Raw genomic sequence first — 7,669 nt, 5'->3', positions numbered from 1 at the left:
GTAACAAGCAGTGACACAGAAGGAGGGCTGACAGTAACAAGCAGTGACACAGAAGGAGGGCTGACAGTAACAAGCAGTGACACAGAAGGAGGGCTGACAGCAACAAGCAGTGACACAGAAGGAGGGCTGACAGCAACAAGCAGTGACACAGAAGGAGGGCTGACAGTAACAAGCAGTGACACAGAAGGAGGGCTGACAGTAACAAGCAGTGACACAGAAGGAGGGCTGACAGTAACAAGCAGTGACACAGAAGGAGGGCTGACAGTAACAAGCAGTGACACAGAAGGAGGGCTGACAGCAACAAGCAGTGACAGAAGGAGGGCTGACAGCAACAAACAGTGACACAGAAGGAGGGCTGACAGTAACAAGCAGTGACACAGAAGGAGGGCTGACAGTAATAAGCAGTGACACAGAAGGAGGGCTGACAGTAACAAACAGTGACACAGAAGGAGGGCTGACAGTAACAAGCAGTGACACAGAAGGAGGGCTGACAGTAACAAGCAGTGACACAGAAGGAGGGCTGACAGTAACAAGCAGTGACACAGAAGGAGGGCTGACAGTAACAAGCACTGAGGGGAAGGGAGGGCTGAGCAGCAAACATGGAGGGAAAGGGAGTGTGTTTAAACTTTCATAAGCAGCCAAATTTTGTAAAATTAATATGGTAATTAGGAGGTGTGGTCAAAAAATGGGCGTGGCCAAGAAAAATTCGCCACGCTACGCGCGGGAAACAATTTTGTCCCTCTTTCTTATTCTGAAATGTTGGAAGGTAGGCTGGCGAATGTTTGACTACACATGTTCTAGCGCCCATTAATTTAACGGGCTTAATGTCTAGTTTTAATATATTTATGGTGTATTCCAGAGATCCCATCATCAGGTAAAAAAAAAGCCACCTGCTTCTTTAGTCTGGGCACAGAAAAGATTTCTCCTACGGAAGTAAAAGTGGTCCAGATGAGGAGTATAACAAAAGCTCCAGGAATAAAGCTTTATATAAGCAGGGACACCTTATCTTTATTAATGTCTGTAGTTACAAATGAAAGCACTGCTTTAAAACTCTCTGTGGTCAGCACTTGAGCCTTGGTCGAGGCTGAATCAATAGGGTTGATGAATATAAATGACACAGCAGCTATTGCAAAAAGACGCATTGATTTTGCTCAGAAAATATTTGAAATGAGTCTCCCTGGTTTTGGTCACTAGATGGCACTGTGCAACCGGATATTTTTTATTCTTCGCCTGCAATGTCCATATTATTAATGGTTGTGTTCTTGGTGCACGTTATGGTTCACAGCAGTTGTAAAACCCTTTCCTTTACTATTTCTATAAACACATTTTTCCTTTGCCCTCTCTGTCAGATAGAGATGTTCTTTGTTCCCCTGCATTAGAAAATCATCCAACGTACCAGGTATTGTAAGAAACGATTGATTTCCGCATATCACAGGGTGCTGTACACAGTCAGTGTGAAAGTCTGTACAGATGAGCTCTTAGTACATATGAGTGCAATTGTCTTGCTCCGTTGATCTGAATCTGATCAGCCTCTGTACGGTCACACGCAGCGGAACTAAAGGTGGCCATACACGGGCCGATAAAAGCGGCTGACAGACCGTGTCGGCAGCTTATTGGCCCGTGTATGGGGCCCCCCGACGGGCTTCACCGATCGAGATCTGGCCGAAAGTCGGCCAGATCTCGATCGGATGGGACAAAAATCCCGTCGGATCGCGGCCGCATCTATTCATTGATGCGGTCCCGCGATCCGACCGCCCATTGTTATTCATTAGGATCCGATCGTTGGTCCCTAGGGCCCACGATCGGATCAGCCCGATATTGCCCACCTCAAGGTGGGCATATCGGGGAGAGATCCGCTCGTTTGACAACATCGCCAAACGAGCGGATCTCTCAGTGTATGGCCACCTTTAAGCTGAGGTCAGTATTTGGGCTGCCTTCAGTCTGATCCGATTCAAGTCAATGGAGCAGGGGCTCTGAGTTGATCTGCTTCTCTCAACCTGCAAAAATATGCCGACAGCCAGATCCAACAGCCTGGGTGCCCATAGTCTGTACCCATACAATGAGTGGGTCTGATTCCTGGGACTAGCCACGGCCACTAGAACAGTGATCCCCAACCAGTAGCTCACGAGCAACATGTTACTCACCAACCTCTTGGATGTTGTTCCCAGTGACCTCAAAACTGGTGCTTATTTTTGAATTCCAGGCTTGGAGGCAAGTTTTGGTTGTATAAAAACCAGATGTACCGCCAAACAGAGTCTCACATAGGGGCTACCAATAGCCAATTACAGCCCTTATTTGGCACCCCATCAAGTTTTCCCATGCCTGTGTTGCTCCCCAACTCTTATTATTATTTTTTGAATGTGGCTCACAGGTAAAAAAGATTGGGGACCCCTGCACTAGAACCAGGCCATGGTCTCTCTGGCAACAAAAGTACCGTGTGGCTACCAGACCTTTTCTTTCATTACAGGACATTTTACCTGCCCAAATGAAGTTACACCTATAGCTTCACCCCCACATTTCAAACTACCGAATTATAGTTTTAAGAGTCTTAAAATATTTTATAGTTTCTGTTGTTACGGTCTTTGTATTATTACTGCCTTGTGCATTTAAACCTTTAACACAGTACTTTGTTCAGTAGCTTACTAGTGCATTTCTTTGAATGAAAACTGAATACAGGTACGGGATCCGTTATCCGGAAACCCATTATCCACAAAGCTCCGTATTACAGAAAGGCCGTCTCCCATAGACTCCATATTCAAAAGGAAATCAATTTTTTTAAACATGATTTCCTTTTTTCTCTGTAATAAAAAACAGATAATTAGTGACGAGCCCTAAGCTTAGCTTCTCAGCAGCCAATCAGAGCCCACTGAGCATGTGAGTGTCACAGACACTTTCCAAGATGGTGACCCCCTGTGACAAGTTTGAAGTCCTGGATCATTGCTGCTATTGACGAGCTGAAACTTTAGCCTCGTGCAATAAGTTCACTATATAAAATACAAGATTTTTGGGCATATTCATTTTTAGAGTTTATTTCTCCTTTAAATTGCATTGTCGTCTAGTGACCATTAGATGGCACTGTGCCTTTATACCATTGAAACTTCAGCTGCTGATTAGAGAGTATATATATTGCAATAAAGATGGAGTTCTCATGTAATGATGATAATGGATGTGCACTTAGTGTGTGTCAGAGAGTTCATGGAACTTTATTTAACCCTCGTTCTTTACATTATTAGGTGTACGAGGCACAAGGCAGAACTGAGGTGATGTATTTAGTTAGACAACTGCCCGTATCGCCTGTGTTTATATCATGTGCCAGTCATTTTTTGTCTCTGCTTAGGATTTATTTTTGTCTATTATCAATGCCCATCCTCAACCCTATAGTTACTGAACAGGGGTACAGGCCAGTACAGTTAGAGGATCTGTTATCCAGAATGCTTGGGACCTGGGGTTTCTCAGATAAGAATTTTTTTATATAATGTGTATCTCCGTGCCTTATGTCTGCTGAAAAGCATTTAAACATTAAATAAACCCAATGGATTCATGCATCATAGAATTATTTGATTAAAATGGACTATGGGAGATGGTCTTCCCGTCATTCGGAGCTTTCTGGATAATGGGTTTCAGAGAACATACCTGTAAAAGACCAGTATAAATCCGTAGGGCTGTGCCACTCTGGGTATTTTGATCACCGCAATATTTATGGGTAAATCGAATTAATATTTTAATTAGGGATGCACCGAATCCAGGATTCGGTTCGGGATTCGGCCAGGATTCGGCCTTTTTCAGCAGGATTCGGATTCGGCCGAATCCTTCTGCCCAGCCGAACCGAATCGGAATCCTAATTTGCATATGCAAATTAGGGGCGGGAGGGAAATTGCATGACTTTTTGTCAGAAAACAAGGAAGTAAAAAATGTTTTCCCCTTACCACCCCTAATTTGCATATGCAAATTAGGGTTCGGATTCGGTTCGGATTCGGTTCGGTATTCGGCCGAATCTTTCACGAAGGATTCGGGGGTTCGGACGAATCCAAAAAAGTGGATTCGGTGCATCCCTAATTTTAATATATTAAAGGATAAGTAAACCTTTAAAAGAAGTGAATGTGAAATTGACGAGGTTCCTATTCTAAGAAAAATTGCAATGTACATTTAATATTTATTTTGTTTTTATTGCAAAATATTAAAGGGGTTGTTCACCTTCCAAACACTGTTTTCAGTTCAGTTGTTTTTAGATTGTTCCCCAGAAATAGACTTTTTTCAATTACTTTCCATTATTTTATTTTTTTTTACTGTTTTCCCAAAATTTAAGTTTAAAGTTGAATGTCCCTGTCTCTGGTGTTTGAGTCTGGCAGCTCAGTAATTCAGGTGCAGACTCAGAACTGTTACAATTTTTCCGTGAAACTTTATGATTTCACAATTTTTCGCCATTTCGCGAATTTTGCGGGAGAAATTCACCCATCGCTAGTCATCCTTACTTGAAACCCACTGTAAGCAAGGAAAGACTTTAAAAAACAAAACCTTTATTGTTTAATAGAAGTGTTGGTTAGTTGGGACACCTGAAACGTATCAGGTACAGGCAGTGGCATAACTAGATCTTACTGGGCCCCACAACAAATTCATTTTAGGGCCCCAGCATAACCAGAGGTTGTCCCTTTTTTTTTACCAATATATGTTAAAATTGCTCATTATTTAGGGTCTCATGGGGCCCCTATAGCTCCTGGACTCCCCTGCAGCTGCAGAATCTGCTTCCTCTGTAGTTACACCCCTGGGTACAGGTATGGTCCAGAATGCTCAGGACCTCGGTTTTTCCGGATTATGGATCTTTCCGTAATTTGGATCTTTGTACCTTAAGTCTACTAGAAAATCATATAAACATTGAATAAACCCAATAGGCTGGTTTTGCTTCCAATACGCATTCATTATATCTTAGTTGGGATCAAGTACAAGCTACTGTTTTATTATTACAGAGAAAAAGGAAATCACTTTTAAAAATTTGGATTATTTGGATAAAATTGAGTCTATGGGAGACAGCCATTCTGTATTTCGGAACCTTCGGAAGATAACAGATCCCATTCAGGCCAATAAAGCATGTAAAAAGCTATCAGACAAGGTACAATAGGGATGGAAAAAGTTAATTGCTGCAAAGATGAAAAAAATCAGTTAACAAAGGGTGCCTTTTTAAAGGACAAGGAATGTGTTAACTGTATCTTTAGCTGCTTTGAAAGACAAACCTCTAGTCTCTCTTGTAGTGTGTTAGATTTCTTGTATTTCCAGCCCATAATCTGTTTAAATGCCACAGTTTAGAAAAAAGCACTGACAAAAAAAATCCATTATGCAGCGCCAGGAGCAGGAGAATGTGCACAATACGTTATTAGGAGGCAGAGCATATGCACAAATACCTTCATGAACGAGCTTTGCATTGTCTGCGGGGGATGCAAGACTTTTCTTTGCACATGCGCATAACAGTTGCGGTCGCCATCTTTATGACGTCTTCAAAGGAAAAATTGAATGGTCACAGACCAACTTAAAGGTTAAAACCGCTAGAGAATTAATAAGTAATTTGCAAAAAAAAACAAACCGAAAGTCCTAGCGATCCGCTAGAACAAGAAGGGCTGAATTAAATTCTAGCAATTTAGGCTGAAGGGTTTCCTTTTCCTTTAACAGACCCAATTCTAGTAATACAAATATTGAGGTTAGGTAACTCAGTATGACATTTAAAAGACAATAAAATGTGAAGGTAAACAAAGGTCTAGGACCAGGTGTTAAGTAGAAGCACTTGAGCTTGCTGAACTTATCTCTTACAACTCATCATTAGTAATGAGAGTCAACCTGAACCTGAAAGTCAACCTGAAATCTGTGGGCTAAGGGGCTAACTACAGTTTATTGGGTTCTAAACGCTTACCTACTTACACTACAACATGAGGGGAAAATAGGGACTGTTCCAAGATTTCCCATGGTGGTTAAGAAGGAATTACAAGGAATAGTTCTCTGATCGTTTACTTGGTTTGACTATGTGGTCAGGTTGGTGTGAGCAGGGTGATGATGCTCTGTTCCTTCCTGTACTATTGCATTGCACAGGGTTGTATTCATTGAGTTTACAGATATGCAATTATTTGCAATTATTTGCAATTATTTGCAATTATTTGCATTTAGTGGCCTTTGCCACTAAATAACTTTCAAGATGATGTTGAGGCTAGATGTGAATTCTTATATTTAATGAATTGCTTTACTTTCAATCCCACTTCTATTTATCATTATGCTGTCAGAACTCCCAAAACACTGGGGATGCAACAAGCCCTGCTTTTCAGGGTTTGGCCCAATCCCCTAATCCTAGGGATTTGGGCAAATAACGAAACCAGCACTGAACCCACAAACCCGGCAGAAATTGCACATTTTTTCAATAATGTAGGGTTTGGATCCAGCTGATTCCTGCTCGGATTTAACCGAATCCAGGATGGTGCATGCCTGCAAAATACCAGGCTTTACCCATGGTCCAAACCCAGTTACCCCAGAGCCATACCAAATGACATTGGCACCCAAAGCACATTCAAGTCGTCTGCACAGATCTGGCTCATACTCTATCTCCCCTATCCTTCCCTCACAATCTTAACATGTGCTTAGCAAACACCAACCCCTGCCTCTTTGTTCTGCAATCCGCATGGATCCTGATAGCGCCCCCACAGTTGCACCTAAGGCATGTGCCTCTTCTGCCTACCTCATGTTTAAGCCTTTAGTTATCTCCAACCAGTCTCCCGTCTCTCAGAACTCTGTCTTCTTTCTTGTAAGCCCCACCCTTTTTTGGGTGTCTGAAAATTGGTCATGCCCTGCCTGAATATGCACAACTAAAACATATACTGTACGGAACATTCAAATCACGACATGGGGGCAGATTTACTAAAGTCCAAAAAACTTACTACTCAACTGCTGCAATCTATACAGGCCTGTCGAAAAGGGCCAAAAATGCTGGAATATAGCCCCCAACTCCAAAGGGCACTCAAATCAAAAATTCAAAAATATATTCTCAGTCAATTCTCAAAGTTAAAAAATTACTTTTTATTCATCATAAATATTAAAAAGTAGGCATACAGACCAATTGATGCTCTGCCTTACGCGTTTCGCACCCACAGGCACTTATTCATAGGCATGCCTGTGGGTGCAAAACGCGTAAGGCGGAGCATCAATTGGTCTGTATGCCTACTTTTTAATATTTATGATGAATAAAAAGTAATTTTTTAACTTTGAGAATTGACTGAGAATATATTTTTGAATTTTAGATTTACTAAAGGGCGAAGTGGCCAATGCTTGCAACGATTCACCGGCGTTACCGCTTTCAGGCACTTCGCTGATTTACTAATGGGCACAGGCGTAACTTTGCTAGCGAAAGAGACAGATGCTAGTGATCATTCGCACTCTATCGCCAGGCGAATTTTCGCTCTCATCAATGCCCGTTACTCCTCAAAATCACTAAAATGCGGATTTTACTGAACGTTACCTCTTTCGCCAGACTTGCCTTCGCCAACTCAGGCCAGGTGAAGTGCACTGGAGTGTATAGATCTTCCTCAGTCTTCTGTTACTTACATCATATTTTTAGTGGAAAAAGTTTCTACGCCCAAAAATCGCTGGTGTCTTTTCCTTTTTTCAGAGTGATAGGCTGCAAAAGTCCTTAAAATAT

Source organism: Xenopus laevis, chromosome 2S (assembly GCF_017654675.1).
Source record: "Xenopus laevis strain J_2021 chromosome 2S, Xenopus_laevis_v10.1, whole genome shotgun sequence".
Taxonomy (NCBI): Eukaryota; Metazoa; Chordata; class Amphibia; order Anura; family Pipidae; genus Xenopus; species Xenopus laevis.
Note: the sequence above shows the minus strand (reverse complement) of the source record.